Source organism: Lissotriton helveticus, chromosome 5_1 (genome assembly GCF_964261635.1).
Source record: "Lissotriton helveticus chromosome 5_1, aLisHel1.1, whole genome shotgun sequence".
Classification (NCBI taxonomy): domain Eukaryota; kingdom Metazoa; phylum Chordata; class Amphibia; order Caudata; family Salamandridae; genus Lissotriton; species Lissotriton helveticus.
The window spans coordinates 157,901,595-157,921,862 of record NC_136065.1 but is presented as its reverse complement, the minus strand read 5'-3'; positions in this window follow the sequence as shown (position 1 = coordinate 157,921,862).

The following is a 20,268-nucleotide window of genomic DNA, read 5'->3' as shown; positions in this document are numbered from 1 at the left end:
TTTATGAATATGTCAAAGCTACTAACCATGCTATTGTAGTATTATTTTATCTTACTGCTAACACGGGGCGTATTATAGTTCGTATTCTGTCTTACGATTGTAGCAGTTCATATCTTTTGCACGAGAAATAAGACTGTTCAATAAACCCTTTTTATTAAAACGCCTGTCTACCTATTTCTGTAAACTCTGTAGAAACAAATCATGAACAATTGACTGAGTAAAACTGTTATTTATTGTTTCCACGATTCTGAGACTGTTCCAATTCTAAGGGAAACAAAGTTGTCATGTTTATGCGGCTGTCTATAGTGTATATTATTCCAATGCGCAGAGCCTATCAGGGATATAGGAACTACACTACACTTTAGAATTAGATGCTATATATGTGATTTATAGGTGCTTTAGAATTAGGTGCTATACATGCGATTTATAGCTGCTTTAGAATTAGGAGCTATACATGTGGGGCCTCATTTACGAAAAGTGATGCATCGCTGTGAGAAAACAGCGACAAGTCACTTTTCTTGGCGACACCTATGATGCGCCAGTATTTCTGACGTATCTGTAGGCGCGAAAATTACGCATTGCTAGAGTGTGTCACAAAAGTGACGCTACTCCAGCAATGGCTCATTTCACATGGGCTAGTCCCATGTGAAATGTGCCTGCGTTTGTCTTACCCCTGCCATGAGGCAGGCGTAAAATATTGACGCATTTGCATTCTAGAAGTGGCGCAGTGTAATCTTATAGATTTCACTGTGTCACTTCTATGAGGCTTACTTGCGTCAAAACTGCATACATTATACCTGGCGCAGGTATAATGTAGCAAAGGGGTTTACAAAGTGACGCATCTACCTAGATGCGTCACTTTGTAAATATGATGCAACATGGCGCATTTTTTACCCTGCTGGTGCGTCACAAAAAGTGACGCACCTGCGGCGCAAAAGTGATGCAAGGGCTCATAAATAAGCCCCGTGATTTTTAAAATGTATTTATTTTTTATTTTTAACCGTGACAGGAATAGTACATACAATCAAAGAGTGTCGCCCCACCCCCTAGGCACAGCAAACTCACTACACACTGGACAAACACAGCCTTTCAGCCCACAACCCGGAGGTCGGGCGGCATAGAATGCGATTCAATGCTGTTCTCCCCAGCCAGAGGCTCATTTCATACATAAAATTTGCTGTCACATTTTAAACAATTATACACAACTAACAACAAAATATGCCCTACTTGCTACTATATAATCCGTGAACCTGTGGCTCTATCCTATACATTCTCTTAGCGCCCGATTGGCTATGGACCGGTAGAAGGCCTTTGACGTGATGCCAATTGCGACTGTCTGGGGCAGTGACCGCCCACTCTGATTCATGCCTCTGCAGGGGCCGAGGTGGCATCAACGTGCAGCCCAGCAATGTATCTCTCATCACTCTCTGCATCCTCCCCCGCTGACGCAGCTAGACGCTTTTTGTAATCGAGGTATAACCTCCAAAAGTTCTTGGGCCTGCTTTTCAGCGGTAAAAGGTCACTGTAATTCTCCGATTGTGTGCAGCAGTAAGTCAAATCCCCGTCCCAGTGCTCTATCTTTGGGAGAGGACCCCTCATCCAACATGTAGCCAACCTCCGTTTTGCCAACAGCTGTCCCATATCCACTAAGCGCCTCTGTGCTTTCGGCAGTCCCTTCGAGTATCCCAGCAGGGCAAGGGCAGGGGACGGGGGAATCTCATCGTCTAAGATTTTACCTATAGTACGAAACACTTTACCCCAATATTGTCGCACCCCCGGGCACTCCCAGGCACTCCCAGGCTAAGTGTAAGGACCCTGCGTTACCAGCCCCGCATCTATCACAATTTCGCATTGATACGCAGATCAATTCTGCGCAATCTTTCCTGAGTGCGATAAACTCTATTGATAAATTTAAAATGTATTAATCAGTGTCTTCCATTTAAGGAAATACACCTTGTATTAGTGCAACAGTAACTCCACATATCGTCGTCAACTTCAGTGTCCAAGTCTCGTTGCCACTCGAGTCGTGCTTTACTATATCTTGTCGCTCTACCATTGAGTGCCATCCTATAAAGGGTGGAAACTATTTTTTGGGGGGAGTTTGTTTTAATCACATGTGTGAGTTCTAACAATTCTGTGGGTTCCATTGTCATTTCCAAGTTGCTCCCGCCAGGCCTCTCGGACTCGGTAGAATTGGAAGCGTCGAAGCCCTGTGGGTGCAGCTTCTGGAGCAAGCACGTCCGCTAGTGATTTCAGCTCCCCCCCCACAAACATGTCACCCGCCGTAAGTATGCCCAAGTCGTTCAGAGCCGTGATCACCCCCTTTTTAGTGCACGGAGGGAGCCAAACCATCCATTCAATGGGCATCAGCGGGGAGTACAAAAGTGCCCCAGCATAATATTGCAACATCACCTGCCAAGCATGTCTGGGCGAGTTTAATGAGTCTAGCAATCCCGTACGTCTATCCACCGGTTCAAATATTATAGCTGGCAGTGGCTTCGAAGCTGCATAAAGCTACTCAAGCTGTACACACGGTGCATTCTCCCTGTTATGTATCCAGCTGTGGACATGCGCAGCCTGCGCCACACGGAAATATAGCTCAAAGTCCGGAGCACCCAGACCTCCGAGGTGGTATGGTAGAACCAAAACGTTCCACTGCATCCCTAGCTTGCTTCCCCGCCCACGCTAGCTTTATCATCAGAGATTTAAGACGACTAAAAAAACATTTCGGCAAGACCATAGAGACGTTCAGGAATAAAAACAGCAAACTAGGAAGTACTATAATTTTCATGATCGATATCCTACCTACCAAAGAAAGAGGGAGACCCACCCAAACATTCACGTTATCCTCTAGCTGTGCTATGGCAGTCCCGTAGTTCTCGTGCATAATTACCTCCGGGTCCGTGTGCAACTGTATACACAGATAACAAACCGAGTTAGTGGTCCACCTCAATGGGTACTCCATCTCAAACTGCTCTGTAGACGCGGTCAGTGGGAACACAATGGATTTGCTCCAATTGACCGTTAACCCAGAGAGGGCCCCAAACCGCACTACCTCCCTCAAGAGCGGCGCCAGGTTTTGTTCTGGCTACCGAACATAGAGTAGGGTATCATCCGCATAGGTCGAGATGATCAAGCGATAAGTAGGAAAATTCAGCCCCCGATGGCTGTGGTATTCCCGCATCGCACAAGCCAACGGTTCCGTGACTAGCGGGTAGAGCGTTGGCGACATGGGGCACCCCTGGCGGGTGCCCCTCCGGATATGGATTTGATCCGTCACACGATTCCCAAGTCGGATACGGGCCATCGGGTCTGAATACAAGGAAGCCATCATCTGTAGGAACCCCTGACCTAGTCCTAGTCTCGTTAGTACCGCTCTCATGAAAGGCCACTCCATCGAATCAAATGCCTTCTCCATGTCTAAAAACACTGCAATGGCCTTCCATTCCTGGGAGGTGCGCTGTAAAGCACCAAACACAGTCCTTAAATTATACGTAATATTCCGACCCGCCACAAATCCTGCTTGTTCTAGCGTCACTAGCTCCGGGGTCAGCAGTGCCAACCTTGTCACAAGGACTTTCGCATAACTTTTAGTGTCAACATTCAAGAGCGACAGCGTTCTGTAGGAGCCACACTCCTCAGGAGGTTTCTCCGGTTTCGGGATGGCCACAATCAATGCCTCTCTCATCGAGGCCGGCATCACACCCTTCTCTCTCATATCAGCAAATAAGGCAGAAAGGTGGGGCAACAGCAAATCCAGAAATGTCTTGTAGAAGCCCACTGTAAGCCCATCAGACCCCGGTGCACTTCCCGCCTTCATCCCACCCAAGGCCTCTTGAATCTCGTCATGTTCTATTGGGAGCATCAAGAATTCTCTATGCACATCTGATAAAAACGGGAGTTTAATATGTTCCAGGTAGTCCAGAATATCTTCCTCACTACCCGACCCCCGCGTAACATAGAGCTCCGAGTAATAGTCCCTAAACCTGGAAACAATCTCTTCCTTAGCCGTGAGCAGGTCACCATCCTTCGACTTTATGGAAGTAACCGTTATCTTCCGCCTCTGTTGCTTCACCAGGTTGGAAAGCACCAAGCCCAGCCGGTCACGTCCCCCATACACTCTGGCCGTCGCATATTTCCCTAGGTGTTTAATTTCTGCGTCCGCCTCTGCCTGATAGTCCGCCACTAGGCCCCTAAGTTCTTCTCGTATGTTGTCTGTGTCACAGCCTAGCAGTCGCCTCTCACAGTCCGCCACCTGCCGCTCCAGGGAAGCCAATCATTGTCGGATAGATCGGAGCACCTCTGAGTGCTTACTCATGGTCACCCCTCTGATATAAACCTTAAATGCTTCCCAAACCGTAGTGAAGCTATCGACTGACCCTATATTAATTGCAAAATATGTTTCTATCGCTTCGTGGAGTTCCTCTCTAAATTGTGCGTCTTGTAGCGAATAGGGTGGGAATCTCCACGTGAATGGCGGGATAACTTTCTACGGTGTTGTGAGTGTCATCAGTATTGGGGAGTGGTCGGAGAGAGTGCGGGGGAGCACCTGACAGCTGCGCACTAGGGGAAGAAGTCTCGTAGAAGCTAGCCAATAATCAATGCGCGTATGTATGTTATGGAAGGCAGAGTAGTGCGTGAATCCCCCCTTACCGGGTATAAGTTACGCCACACATCCGTGAGGTCCTCGCTAATTAGTAACCTGTCCAGCTCACTGGCCGCTTTAGCTTGTCTCCTGTCCGGGCCACACGACCTGTCCTGCTCCGGACTTCTGGTCATATTGAAGTCCCCTCCCAGATAACATTGAGGCCAGGAAAATCCCGCGCCACTGCAGCTAGCTGCTGATAGAATTTGGGGCAGTCGAAGATAGGACCATATACATTGACCACTGGTTGTTCCATCCCCCTGCCCTTGAATTGTGACAGGACATACCGGCCACCTAGGTCCGCACATAACATTCTCAAAGTACATTCCGATTTCGGGTTCACCCAGGTCAGTACCCCCCGAGCATGAATTGTGAAACCTGCCGCATTATTCTGTCCCTTCAGTCCCCTAGCCTGCAACCCTAGGCTGTTCTCGGGCAACTGTGTTTCTTGCAAAAGAGCTAAGTCAACATGTTGCCTGTGCAAATAGTTCAAGACTTTATGGAGTTTCCTAAAATCGTTCAGCCCTCGGACATTCCACGTCAATGCTCTAAGCGCTTCCTTCCTATTGTCTACTTCCAAGCCATCAAGCGCCATTTACAAATTCCAATGCATCGAACCATGATAGACCAGGAAAAAGATTGGCATCAAATATACGTCTGGCATCAAAAAACTTAAACCATGAAAACCCCCACCGAACCCCAACACCCGATCCCACCCACAGCGGACCACCCCCAACTAGGTTGCGATTCATCCAAAACCCAGACCTCCCCTCCCTCCCTAACCCCTCCCAACCAACTCCCCCACACTCAGTGTCACCACATGCGGGTGGAGGTTGCTCTACACCAAAGGTCCAAGTCAAAAGTCATGCCCAGTGTTTGGCACTCTTCTCGCCTCCTCTAGCCGACAGCTAGGTGTCCTGTCCACACTAGGAGCGGCTCCCATCGTAGGCAGATCCCCGCCCGACTTCCACTCGGTCCATTCTCTCGGGCCTCCCAACCCATAATAACCATGTGGAGTACCTGAACATAGAGTCCCTCAGTCCTGATAGTCCATGCCGCTACCGGAGGCTTCCTCAGCTGCCTCACGGTCCGGAGTGTTCCTTGGCTCTCTCGCCCATTCTTTCAACACCTTCTGCAATGCTCTTGGGTCCGTGAAGATGTTGACCTTCAGCTTTGCCGGATATAGCATCGCGTAATCCAGCCCTTGTTCCCGCAGTTGTTTTTTCAGAGGTATAAACTGTTTCCTTGCCTCCTGAACTCTGGCAGTCAGGTCCGGGTGCAGGGAGATGTTCGAGCCTTCATATGTCAACGTCTGCTTTTCTCGGGCTGCTCGCAAGGCTGTGTCTCTGTCCCTATAGTTAAGGAACTTCGCTATAATGGGACGCGGCGGGGCCCCCGGCTTTGGCTGCGGCGCCATCGATCGATGCACCCGCTCAATAATGAACATGTTGGAGAAGACCTCCGCCCCCAGCAGGGTTGTCAGTAATCGCTCAATAAAAGCTTCCATCTTACCGGTTTGGGCCGTGTCAGGAAGTCCAACGATACGTACATTACAGCGCCAAGCAAGAACGCGTCTCTAAGCCCTCGGTCTTATCTTGGAGTAGCTGTATCACCTTCCCCAGTTGCTTATGACCAGCATCGATGGTAGATTGCCCCTCCTCCACCTCCGTAATCCTTCTCTCCAACATGTCGAGGCGTTCCGCTTGCTTATCAAGTCGCTCGCCCATTCTGTCAAGCCTGTACGTTAGCGCGTCCATCTTAGCCCCCAACGACGATATACCATCCTGTAGCCCCTTCTCCATGGACCGCAAGAGGCTTCTGATGTCCTGCTCCTGTTCCACCGGGGAGGAGGACCTGCTACCATGCCCAGTAGACTAGTCTTGCGGTTTAGCACTCTTCTGTGCAAATGGAAGTTTGGACTGACCGCGGTCCGTTTTCCCCATCATACCCCGCGTCAGGGGTCCAGGCCTAGGAGCTTTCCGCTCTCCACCAACCAGACCAGGGGCTCTTGGGCTACCAAACAGCGCCACTGCCACAGCCACAGGCACAATTCCCAGCGCTCCTCAGGAAAGTGCGCAGATCACAAGGTGCTCTGTCTCTCACCTGCCACACTGTCCAGCACCACATCCAGGGTCAAACATACAGGCCTCCCCTTCAAGGGCCGCAGCTCCTCTCAGCACCTGTAACGTCCAATGCGCCACGTGACTCCCAATGCAGCTCGCACCTGTCCTCTGCCCACACTATCGTCCCGATGTGGGGCTCCCCAGGGATGGCAGGCTGCAAAACCCCAGCGTAGCTCGCGCCTACTTAGCCACAGGGCCAGCGGTTCCGCTCCAGCCTCAAATCTGGGGAGGGGGCCCTCCACTCTGCTACTCTGTCTCGTGGGGGGCAACGGGCCTCTCAAAAGTGGCACAGGATCTACTTCAGTGGGGGCATGTTACTCCCCCAGGCCCCGTGTGCTACCGCACCTCTCCCGCGGCCGCTGCGTCTCTCCACACGACACGCCACTGCTTCCCAGCCGGTTCTCGCCGACTTCCGCGGCCGTTCAACCGGTAACGTGAGGTGCGCTAAGGGCAAGCACAGTGTCTGGCACAGTCGCCGACCCGCAGAAAGGGGTGCCCTCACCGCCCAGCTCCGCCGAGGATCACCGCATCTCCCACTGCTCTGTGCGGGTGACGTCGCGGGGCAGGGCCGTCAAATCGAGGCCAGTGTCTCTTGGCCCAGTCGCACTCCAGGAAGCTTCCCCTCCAGCCGGACACAGCCGCCTGCACTCCTTTCCGCAGTACGATCGGAGGGGCCCAGGATCTTCACTCAGCACCATTGCTTAGTGGGACTGCCCCAGCGTCTCCAGGGCTTAGGATTTTGCAGGATCTTTTGTCAGCATTACGGAGCTCGAGACTCAAGCGTCCATCTTGGTCTCGAGGAAGCTCCCCCCCAAGATGCCCCGTGATTTTTAGGTGCTTTAGAATTAGGTATTATGCTTGTGATTTTTAGGCGCTTTAGAATTAGGTGCTATACATGTGATTTATAGGTTCTTTGGAATTGGGTGCTATACATGTGATTTATAGGTTCTTTAGAATTAGGAGCTATACATGTGATTTATAAGCGCTTTAGAATTAAATATTATGCATGTGATTTCCAAGAGCTTTAAATTTAGGTAACATGCTTATGACATATAGGGGCGGTAACTTGTAAGTGACTCAGGAAGGTGAAAGCCCCAGATCATCAGACTTAATTTCACTAAATTCTGGCTACCAAATGCCCAAATGCGCTTTTCAGAGGCCCATTTTAGCATGCAGACTTTTTTTTTTATAACTCTTTTTATTGTAGACAAAGTAGTAATGATACAGACAACATGGAATTTGGTCACACCATTGCTTTCTTTCGTACAGTATGTTATTCGATTATATTTAACATAAATACACTCTCCACTGTCCACATCTCTATATATATATATGGAGCCCTCATTCTTCCTATAGGGGGGAAGGAGGAAGAGAGGAGCACGCAGTCTTGAGGCTGCAGATGCCCACCTAAAATCAAGTTAGTCGCCCCTTCATATTCAGGGTAAAATGTCTTTTGCCTTGCCTTTCCATTACTATAGCAACTAATGGCTTGTTTATTTCCCTCCAGTTAGTTCAACATTTCTTTCAGACGGAATACTCTTTATGCTTCTATCCATTATAGGTTTGCATATATTTTTTCTTTACATAGCATGCCATTTTGCTATGGTAGTCATATGAAAGGTAATTGCAGAGCTCCCTGGATGCCAGGATGTGAGATGGAAACACAGAACCAAGTAAAAAGACCAATAAAAGAGATGCATTTTACTTCCAGTTACGGGGGCTTTCTTTGAAATCGTTTTAATTGGTTAATATAAAGCTCTTGAGAGTCTCATAATAGAACTAACCCTAGTGCGTGGGCCAAAGTACAAAACCTCTGCTAGCGAAATCTTATAGCAACTAGTTTTGTATACAATGAATCAGTTAAAATAATGTTATTCAGTTAAACGATTTTTATTCAAGTATTCAATGTTTCATACAGCCTTCCAGCAGGCTGCTCAGGGCGATACTGGTTTTTAAATGCCCTGAACCCGAATTATATACCCGAACTACAGTCATGGGCCTATAATGAAGAGAGGGCCTTTAACAACCAGTATAGCCTGAAACAGAAGAGCTATAAGTCTATTACAACATTCCACCCACTGACATAGAATGTCTTAATTAAAATTGGAACATTGGAATGTTGGGAGCTCCATTGAAGACAATGGAGTCCTCCGGGCTTCTAATGGCTGTTAAAATCCCAGAGCTCCAACAGTCCAATGTTTGTCATTCACAGCTGTTGCTGTGAACAAAGGTCTTGTGGTGCCCAATGGGATTCAAATCCCCTTGGGCTCACTGAGGCCTTTGTTTATTCGTTAGAACATTTCTGTTCTCTACTGGCTGAATTTTCTAATTGCCTTATAGCCCGCCATAGCTGGGCTATACCAACTATTAAAGGTATGCTCCCTTGTGGGGCAGGTTGGATACTATTAAAATGATGATTGTTCCTCACGTTTTGTATACATTATCTATGCTTCCTGTCAAAATTTCGAATTCATATTTCTCTAAAATAAATTCTGTATGTACAAAATTTTTATGGAATAATAAGCATAATAAGCACCCACGGATTGCCCTACACAAACTCTCCCAAGGAGGAGGGTAGTGTGCGTTTTCCGCATTTTACTATTTATCACTCTTCTTTTTTGATTAAACAATCTTTTTTCTTGGCGTATGATTTTGTGTATTGCCCAGTTCCCAAGTGGATTCACTTTGAACGCTCCCTCCTGAAAGATTTCTCTCTTCCACAGATAGTTTTTATGTCAAATTGTACCTTTTTGTCTACTAATCCCATTTTAAAATATTCCCGAGCTTTGCTATATACTATTTTTTGCAAGGACTTTACTCCTCTCCAATGCTTTTTGTCTTCCAGTGTATGGTACAATAAATTTCTCAAATATAAAGGTAAATCATTTTACTACAAATACTGGAAAGAAAAGGGTATCATTTTTGTTCATCAATTATTACATAATTTTTCTATTATCCCCTTTTCTACCTTGCAAGACCATTATCGACTTCCTGACTCCTTTATTAAGGAGTATGATATTATTAGTAATGCCATACAATCCCATCTTGCTACTTTTTCCCTCCCTTCTCAAGTACCGTCTTCATCCCCTTGCACACCTTTATATTCCTTACTATCAACTCATAGACCTAATGCCTCTAATGTATATAAGTTATTAATGTCTACTGTTGCTGAACGCCCTAAATCTCCAATTGAGAATGCATGGGAAACAGATTTATCCGTTTCTTTATCTGTTACTACTTGGGACAAACTGTGGTCTAAATTATTTAAAATTTCTGCTGCTGCTCGTCTAACACAATCTTTATATTTTCTTTATCAAAGAACACTTATTACTCCCATTACCATTTGTAAATTATCATCCACAGCGACCCCATGATGTTGGTCATGTTCCACCGCAACTGGCACGTTAACACATTTACTTTATGAATGCTCCAATGTTTTATCCTATTGGAACTCTTGGGGGGCCACGAACAGACTGGGAGCATTGACAGGTCGTACCACCTACCGAGAGGTCTTGCGGGCAGCCACGTCCTTTGCTTTGCTTGCTCTCCCCCGCCGCCGCACCTGCCATAGCGGCCGGCGAGAGGGGGGAGCGTTCACCGTTCACCACCACAGCCTGCCTACATTGCCCAGCGTCCCTTGCGAGGGCCCGTGGACGCCGCTTGCTGCGTCACTAGCTAGCGCCAGGAGGCGCATAAAGAACAGCCGCTCCTGCTGGGGAGCGGGGCCACGAACAGACTGGGAGCATTGACAGGTCGTACCACCTACCGAGAGGTCTTGCGGGCAGCCACGTCCTTTGCTTTGCTTGCTCTCCCCCGCCGCCGCACCTGCCATAGCGGCCGCCGAGAGGGGGGAGCGTTTACCGTTCACCACCACAGCCTGCCTACATTGCCAAGCGTCCCTTGCGAAGGCCCGTGGACGCCGCTTGCTGCGTCACTAGCTAGCGCCAGGAGGCGCATAAAGAACAGCCGCTCCTGTTGGGGAGCGGGGGCCACGAACAGACTGGGAGCATTGACAGGTCGTACCACCTACCGAGAGGTCTTGCGGGCAGCCACGTCCTTTGCTTTGCTTGCTCTCCCCCGCCGCCGCACCTGCCATAGCGGCCGCCGAGAGGGGGGAGCGTTCACCGTTCACCACCACAGCCTGCCTACATTGCCCAGCGTCCCTTGCGAGGGCCCGTGGACGCCGCTTGCTGCGTCACTAGCTAGCGCCAGGAGGCGCAAAAAGAACAGCTGCTCCTGTTGGGGAGCGGGGGCCACGAACAGACTGGGAGCATTGACAGGTTGACCACCTACCGAGAGGTCCTGCGGGCAGCCACATCCTTTGCTTTGCTTGCTCTCCCCCGCCGCCGCACCTGCCATAGCTGCCGCCGAGAGGGGGGAGCGTTCACCGTTCACCACCACAGCCTGCCTACATTGCCCAGCGTCCCTTGCGAGGGCCCGTGGACGCCGCTTGCTGCGTCACTAGCTAGCGCCAGGAGGCGCATAAAGAACAGCCGCTCCTGTTGGGGAGCGGGGGCCACGAACAGACTGGGAGCATTGACAGGTCGTACCACCTACCGAGAGGTCCTGCGGGCAGCCACATCCTTTGCTTTGCTTGCTCTCCCCCGCCGCCGCACCTGCCATAGCGGCCGCCGAGAGGGGGGAGCGTTCACCGTTCACCACCACAGCCTGCCTACATTGCCCAGCGTCCCTTGCGAGGGCCCGTGGACGCCGCTTGCTGCGTCACTAGCTAGCGCCAGGAGGCGCATAAAGAACAGCCGCTCCTCCCACGTAGTGGGCCGCGCGTGGGTGACGCCGGGCGGAGCCCGGGCAGAGGGCGGGCCGTCTGTGGCCGTCCGGGGCTGTCTGGGACTGGGCTGTGCCACCCCCCTTGAAAACTGTTAACTGGCTGCAAGGAACCCAGGATTCTTGTAAGTCCACTACCGTTCCAGGACTAAGACTCTCACTGAAGGTACTGTGTCCAGACCCTGCCATCCCCGCCATGTCGATGGCAACTCGATCGGGCAAAAACCTGAGAAAGAGGGGTGGGGGGAAGAGGGGGGTATGGTCTGCACCATGGATCAGTTTATCACTCGTGTGGCTACTGTCATCGAAAAGGAGATTGCCATGACAGAGCGGCGCCTCTCTCGAGAACGCCTTGTTGATAAACGGTCATCGCTGGGTCCGATAGTTTTGGTACCATCTCCAGTGCGACCTCTTGACCCATTGTTCCCTGCCTCACCTCCCCTGGATCACCCACGGGTGACCACTCTAAGAGCTAGCATAGATAGGTTGGAGAGTCTGACGGATGAAGCTCATTTAGTTGAAATCAATGCTGCCCCAGACCTCCTGGTTAGTGAGTCAATTGCCCCCACACTGTCCCTAGCTATAAATCCTTCTCACGTGGACACACCTCTCCTACCTGCACTCGTAGTACAGGCACAAATACATCCAGTCCCAATCAAACCAAAAAGAGTGGCTAGCCCACGGAAAGGTAGATTGGTCAAACCATATAAGAGACCCCGGGGTTTTGGTACTAGGACAGGTGGTGCCCAAAAGGTAGCGGGAAGAGTCACCAGTACGTTGATGGGAGCGAAGGGGGGGGACCTAACTGGAGGGCCAGTGCCCAATGTCTGTCCAGACCAGATTAGTGACTCTATAGGGTCTTCACCCTCAGACTCTCTCTCCATCGCAAATATAGAGAAAATGATGAAACTACTACTCCTCCCTGTTAGAGAGAATCCAAGGACTATCAGAGCGGATGGACATACTTGAGCAGACAACCCTAGATAACTTTTTCTCCCTAAAATCATGTATTAAGTTACAGTTAAGAATTAGGGAGGAGGGGACTGGGGGGGACCCGACAGTAGGGAGACTCCCATAGCCCCACAAGGTCCCACTTCTATACCCAACACTATAGCCGGTCCCGCTCCTGCGGTGCCGGTGGTGACTGTTTCTGCTCCCAACCCTGTGGCTCGCCCAGGGGTAGCCAAGAAGCCCGGGTCGCTGGCACCTAATACCGCAGTTAATTTGAAGATTCCTAAGGCTAATACTATTCCAGCCAAAAAGACGGCATGTCCCAGGGCTAATGGCACTCCTGGCCAAGCTAGCTTTAACACTCCAGCCACCAGAAATGCCCCTGATAATACAAACCCTAAAATAGATAAACTAGTACAAGCCAATGCCTTGCAGTCTGGCAGGGGCCCTAAGGGGGGGATGGTCCCAAATGCTAACTTACCTCCCGACTGCCAGCCTTTTGTGGCAGTATTGACTGGGGTGCCCGAACTTAGTCCAGGCAAACACGAGTCTTTTGTGGAATTGCTGAATAAGACCTTGTTTTGGCTTAAAGAAAATAGACCCTTGCCGGATACCTGGGATGGGTGGGTAATTCATGTAAGGAGAGTTGGCTGGATTGGCATTAGACCAAAAAACTTAAGCGGGGACTGAATCATAGTAAATTTCGAGGACCCAAGGGTGGCAGTTATGTTCTTTTCCTACTAGGGAGCACAGCTCACCAGGTAGCGGTGGAGCAATAGGCACACGTGACCTCAGCTTCTTTAATCCCCCAAACCTATTAGCCAGGCCAATTGGAACATCTGTGCGGGAGGAAAGGGGTGGCAGGCAGGTTCGTGGTAATTTCTCCCAATTTAGCCCATTTTGCAATAGCCCGTACCAGCCGCAGGGCCAGTTGTGGCATAGCTATTGACATACTAGTTGCCCCCGACGGGAGAAGCATGTTGAGGCATCTGCGGAGTTATCAAGTGACAGCTCAACCGTTAGTGGGGAAATGGTGAGGCCATCTACTTGTACACTTTGTGTTCCCGCTATGTCTGTGGGTCACCTATCGGTGGATGGTGCTGAAGATCTTGAGCTTGCACGGTCCCCCTTGGAGGTCCCTGGGGGGGAAGCTTTATCCTTGGTCTCGGAGGAGGCCCCTAGCACTGTGCATGACCCCCTTGCGAGCGAATTTGTGCTAGGATAGGGAGGAGCTGGTGGTGTAGCCCTGAAGGTGGTCAGTTGGAACATAGCGGGTCTTGCACGGAATACTGGCATACCTGAATGGAATTCATTTGTTGAATCTTTCGGGATTTGCCTGTTTCAGGAAACTTGGTGCTTGGAACCACGTCACAAGGTGGGTTATACTACCTACTTTGTTTCTGCATTACAATCGCCTGGTGGGAAGGGCCGCCCCTCTGGCGGTCTTCTAATTTGGGCAAGTATTTCCCTTGGTTTCTCCATCAGGTCTATAGCCACCAAATCACCAGATCTGCAGAGAATAACAGTGAGAGGGCCACGTGGGGGGAGGGTGCTCGAAGTCTTTAATATCTATGTAAGAGGAACAAGGGGTGGCACATCCACACTGTCCCTTACGGGCATCGACGAGGAACTTAGATCTAGTGGTGCTGACTCCCTTGGCATACTGGCTGGGGACTTCAATTGCACATTTGAACCCCTTTCTAGGGAGGATATATTGGGTACCCGGGAGGACGATGCAAGGAGAGGCACCCCCACCCCTCACACTATCCCCAATTAGAAGCTGGACCCAAAGTGCCATTGATCTTAATTCCCTTTGCCTGGAACATGGCCTTAGGGCAACCAACGGCAGATCAAACTCAGACCCTACCGGGGCACATACGTTCAACAGAGTAGGCCATTCCTCACGAATTGACTTTATTCTCTTGAACTATAGACTTTGGGCCCATTTGATAGACATGGTGGTTTTACCGTCCACTGACAGTGACCACAATCCTTTATCTCTGTCCCTGTCCCCTTTTTGGGCGGAAGTGACCCCAGCTCCTACTCCAAATGTATGGAGAACAACACATGAAGTATGCCCCTCTAACTGTGGCAGGCGCCTGAAATGGAATACCATTGCTGCCAACGAGGGGAAGATCCTGGAAGTAAAATCCATAATGTCTAATATCATGCCCCGTTTAGACTCCCTCGCACTCAGCACGCATGAGGTTCCCGCTTTGTTTGCCGAAACCACCAACGCCTTAGGTGAATTGTTTTTAGTTCGTCCTGTAGGCACAAGGGGCAACGCAAGAGGTGGACTCATGGGCAATGTGGGTTGGTTCTCCTCTGCCTGTCGTGTTGCCAAAAGGGAGCTAACCAAGGCGGTGAAAGCCAAGGATGGAGGCCTGATTAGCATTGCATTAGTAATTATAGAAGGGCAATATCTAAGGCCAAGGCCGAGCATGAGAACCAGTTTTGGTATGATCTAAAAGTGGCAAGCTCAAGGAAGGACTTGAAGGGATTTTGGGACCTAATAAGAGCTAGGGACAAACCCGTGGACTCGCTTATAACATGCAATATAGCGGAGGGCGTGTGGTTTGACCACTTCTCCCAGCTCTACACAATGGCTCCGGTATTGAGGTAACCCTGATTGAACAGCACCCCATAGATTGCACTGAGCTTAATGAGGAACTCCTGTTTACATCCAAGGAAGTGGTTGGGGCGATTAAGTGTCTTGTCCCCAATAAGGCAGCGGGCCCTGATGGCCTCCCAGGAGACTTTCTCCGCATTAATCCATATGAGTGGGGGAGACTCATTGCTTCCTTACTGAATGCTGGCTTGGCTGGTGCGGCTCTCCCGGATTCATGGAAGGGCGCAGAGGTCGTCCCAATCTTTAAGAAAGGGAGTCGGGACGACCCTGCTAACTATCGCCCTATAAGCCTCCTGGATTCCACACAGAAGGTGGAAGGTAAAGTGGTTTTAGGAAGGGTCTTGCAGTGGGTAGAGGAGAAGCATATTCTTTCAGACTTCCAGGCAGGCTTCAGATCAGGTATGGGGACTATAGAGCAATCATTCCGGTTAATGATGCTTTTTTGGAAAGTGGTTGTACTGGGCAAAGGCAGTCTGTACCTTGCATTCATAGATCTACGGACTGCCTTTGACCTGGTCCCACGTAGCCAACTTTGGAGTGTACATGATGCACTGGGAATTCCCCCATACTTATTAAACATGCTGATAAAGTTACATGCAGATAACTTCGCACAGATCAGGTGGGGTAGCCAGGGACAAAAAACATCACGAATTCCTGTAAATAGAGGTGTCCGCCAGGGAGGTGTGCTAGCCCCCACTCTGTTTTCATTGTTTGTCAACGGACTGGTGGAGCACTTGCTACAACATCCTGCAGACGCACCATCCCTGGCTGGCAGGAGAATACCTACCCTCCTATTTGCAGATGATACCCTCCTGATCTCCAAAACCCCAGCGGGCCTGCAGAGTCTTCTAACTAGTTTTAAGACCTTCTGTGACTCAAGGGGACTAGTTATTAACACAGGGAAGACTAAGTTCCTGGTCCTAAACCCCCCGAAGAAGACCGTCAAACCACCTACCCTAGAATCAGTTCCACTCGAGAGGGTCAAGGAGTTCGATTACCTCGGCATTCGTCTCTGCGACTCTATGAGCTGGAAATGTCATCACCAAAAGATGCTGCTGACCCACAAGAGGGTGGTGGGGGCCCTCATTAACGAACAGCGTGCCTCATCCCTCAAACCCATTGCACCGGTACTTGACATCTACAGGGCAAGAGGTGTCAGTGCAGAATGTGGACCAGTTGTCCCGCTCCGAAAATAAATTTCATAAGGACTTAATGGGCCTCCCCTACAGTACGCCAACTCTTCCACTCCTCCTAGATATGGGTACTCGGCCCATTAGTGACCAGGCGAGGCTGCGTCCCCTCCTCTTGTGGGCGCGTATTTGGAGAGTCCCAGAAATGTCCTGCAGAAGGTCTAAAAGAGGTTCTATTAATGCCTGGCTGGTCTAAGGTCCGCTGGTTAAGGGAAGTTAAGCGCCTTCTTATAGACCGGGGCCTTGAAGACGCTTGGAATACTAGAACTGCCCCACCCAAGCCAGCCCTGAAGAAGTTATACTGGAGTTGGGTGATTGATGGCAGAAACAGTAATGTTAATTTGTGTAAGACCACTGTGGAATTCCTTTTGGTTAAGGAGGTGCACTTTTGTGAGCCGTATCTGGATATTATTTTAAAACCCTGGGACAGGGCTCTATATTTCAAATTTAAGGTAGGCTTACTTCCAGTTGGGAATCTGACTTCCAGGTGGAAGGTCCCGGCACAGACAATTCCCTTCTGCCCCTTTTGTGTGAACAGGATAGAGTTAGTTCCCCAACTGTTGTTTGAATGCCCGGCCTATGTAGTTCCTCGCCGCAGATGGTTGAAACCACTCTGTATAGAGCTTGGGACTAGATCCCACAAGGAGGCCTTACGAATTTTGAAAACGGACCCGCGGCCCCTGTTCGCATGTGGATTGGCGAAATTTCTAGGTTGGGCATGGCGCATTAGATCTACTAGGCTTTTGTATCTTGTTTAATACGTATTTTAGACTGTTTTTATGTAAATTATTCGTGCCACTTGTAATATCAATTGTACGTTATTATCTATGCATTGGCTTTTATTGTTTTTATGTATATGTACTGCTTTTTAAGATATGCACCATATCGAAATAAAGCCTAACTAACCTTTTGGAACTCTGTATGGAATGTTTGCATGTTAGTATTTAACTTTAATAGTGTTCTAAATTCAAATTCAAGAAATTCAAGAAGCTTTATTCGATATTCAAGAATGAATTCATAAAAGCGTACAAGTTAAAAAGAAACAACAGTCGCAACATGTCACAAAAGTACAAAAAGATAAAAGCATGGTAGATTAAAAAAGCGGGTAGATACGGCTGGATAAAAACAAGTGCTTTAAGAGCTGTAGGAATATACAAGAATGAAAAGCTTTACATTGAATTTCTGAACCTAATCAATAGTTTTAAAAAGCTAGACATAGCCTGAGCCACAGAGACAATCTGACATAGGCTATTCTGCAAGAGGGGTGGCCCCATGCTTTAAGGATTGGTTTCAAAATAATCCTCCGTGGAACAACATAAAATTTACAAAATAAAATACAGTGTAGGTTTGATTGAGGGGATAAATCATCACAGGGGCAGGTGGGCAAATCCCTCGACCAAGTATTACAAGAAGGAAAAGTAATAATACGAAAGAAACTTCCAAACCTGAACCGTGTTAATAACATTCTTGAGTAACAGGTTAACCACATCGATGCTATGCATTTTCCCCTCCTGTGCTGAGTTTTTCTCATTCCCATGTTTCATGACGAGCTGGGCTCGTCATGAGCGTGCGAGGAGGCTACCTCATGACGAGCCCAGCTCGTCATGAGCGTGGAAGGGGTTAAATCACTTAAAAGATACAATTGAGGCCCTGGAATAGTAGTAATTTCGTGAAAGGCCAAAACTGTGTTTTTAAGTTTTTCTATGGACCGTCTTTTGTTCGTTAAATGATTCATGGCGAGTTGTTTCAATGATTTTCTAGTGATCATTTCCATGCTAAGTGGTCTAGAAAAAAACTCAGGATGGCCCAGTTCGGTCATCAGGACTTGCACATGGGACAGCCATTTTATATTTCTAACACCATCCAGGGTGAGACAGTCAGAAATTAATTTGCGATTGAAAGCTGTCTCCGGGGTAACCCACACCTTATGCCATAAAAGGATAGGTTACATTTTTATAGTGTCAGAAATAAATGCTAATTCAATATGGGTGAGGTAGTTTGCTGAGGATTTAGGGGCCCCCAGCAGATATCTGAGGTATTGATTTTCAATTAATTGAATAGATGTTGTATTTTCAATACCCCAGATACCCGAGCCATAGGTGGCCATGGGTATACCTTTAGCCTGATATATTGTAATTAGTTCCTTAACAGGTCTACCCCCGAGTTTCGCCGCAAAGTTATGGAGTGCGCCGACCGCCCTTAAAAAGGCGAATTTTCTCGCTTTGACTGCTGTATGTCAAGTGCATTTCCTATCAAAGGATATTCCAAGGTAGGGAAAGTGATCGATGGTTTCTATCTTCCTGCCTTCAAGATATATAGGACAGGGTGCTTTCCTGGTACCATGCCCACAAGCCATAGTATATGTTTTGGTAGTGTTGACTTTTAGCCCCTTATCTTTCATATAAGTATTACATTTTGTGACCCAACCTGGTTTGCGACATAATAGCCGCATCATCTGCGTACAGGAGTAAGGGGACAGGGTGATCCTGGGATGAAGGGTAGTCATAGGGGAGACCCTTCAGGTGGTCGCCAATAGAGTTTATATATAACGTGAATAACAGGGGTGCTAGAATGCACGCACCCCTGTCTCACTCCCCTTTTGATGGAAAATTTGGAAGAGCACTCACCTTGCTTACCAAAGCGCACCCTGGCCCCAGCACCCCTATACAATTCCTTGATGAAATTTATAATTGTTTCATCAATTCCCAGGTCGGAAATTTGGTTGTGGTCCACGCAATCAAAAGCAGAGCTTAGGTCGATAAAAGTAATAAAAATATAGTGTTCTGACTTTACAGAATGTTTTCCTTGGCTCCTTATCTCCTGATATTGATGTTACATTTTCCTCCCCTAGATTACTGGATCTTTTTATTGCATTAGCTTTTAAAGTTATTTTATCATCTTGGAAGGATAACTCAAAGATTTATTTTCTCACTTGGAATTTTATCTGTGATGAACATCGAATTGCTTCTGTTTCCTCTTCTTCTGTCTCTCATAAAATTAAATCAGATCATCTTTGGCTTCCTTTTACTACTTATCTTTCTATACACCCTCCTGCTCGTTAACTCTCTTTCTTTACCTTCCCACTATCATCCACTAAGATTTCCTGTTCTTTCTCCCCTGGCTTTTTGTTTTTGCTTCCCCTCTCTTCTCTTTCTTCCTTATTTTCTCTCTTCCTCTCTTTCTTTCTCTCCCCTTCTTTTTCATTCTAACATCACTATTTGCCTGCTTGTTTATTTTTTCCTATGTCATATATGATATTTTATGGCTTTGATATGTATTTGCAAAATTTCAATAAAAATTTCTTAGAATTTTTCTTTTTTTTTAAAAAGGTATGCTTCCCTGTTAAAGGCCTTCGGCTCGGGGCTTTAAAGCTGTAGCAGGTCTATAATGGCCGGTATAGCCTGCTACAGAGGGTTATAAGGCTATATTAGAACATTGGAATGTTGAGCGCTCCATTGAAGACAACGGAGTGCGCTGGGCTTCTAATGGCTGGTAAAAGCCCGGACCATCAACATTCCAATGTTTGTCGTTCACAACTGTTGCTTTGGACAAAGGCCTCATATTAGTCTTCCCTGTGCTGTCTCTAGCCCTTGAGCCTGATTAAGTTGAGGCAGCAATAAAAAAGATCAAATATACCAGTGAGCAGGAAGAAACATGTTCAACAGTAGGTCTAAAAGATGAATGAATGAATGAATGAATGACTGGTATTTATAAAGCGTGCAGCTACTCCCACCAGATTATCCTGGTGCTACAGGTTCACACAAGACTGCTCTGGTGGCAGTTTAGCTCCTTAAAGGCCATGTTATCAGCGTTTTTAAAAAATTCGGCAGATCCGTGGAGGTTCTAAGGGCAGCAAGAAGTTTATTCCATGTTTGAGCCCCCAGGAAGCTAAAGGATTTACATTAGGGACACATGCATAATCTGCAGAGGATGATCTGAGCACTC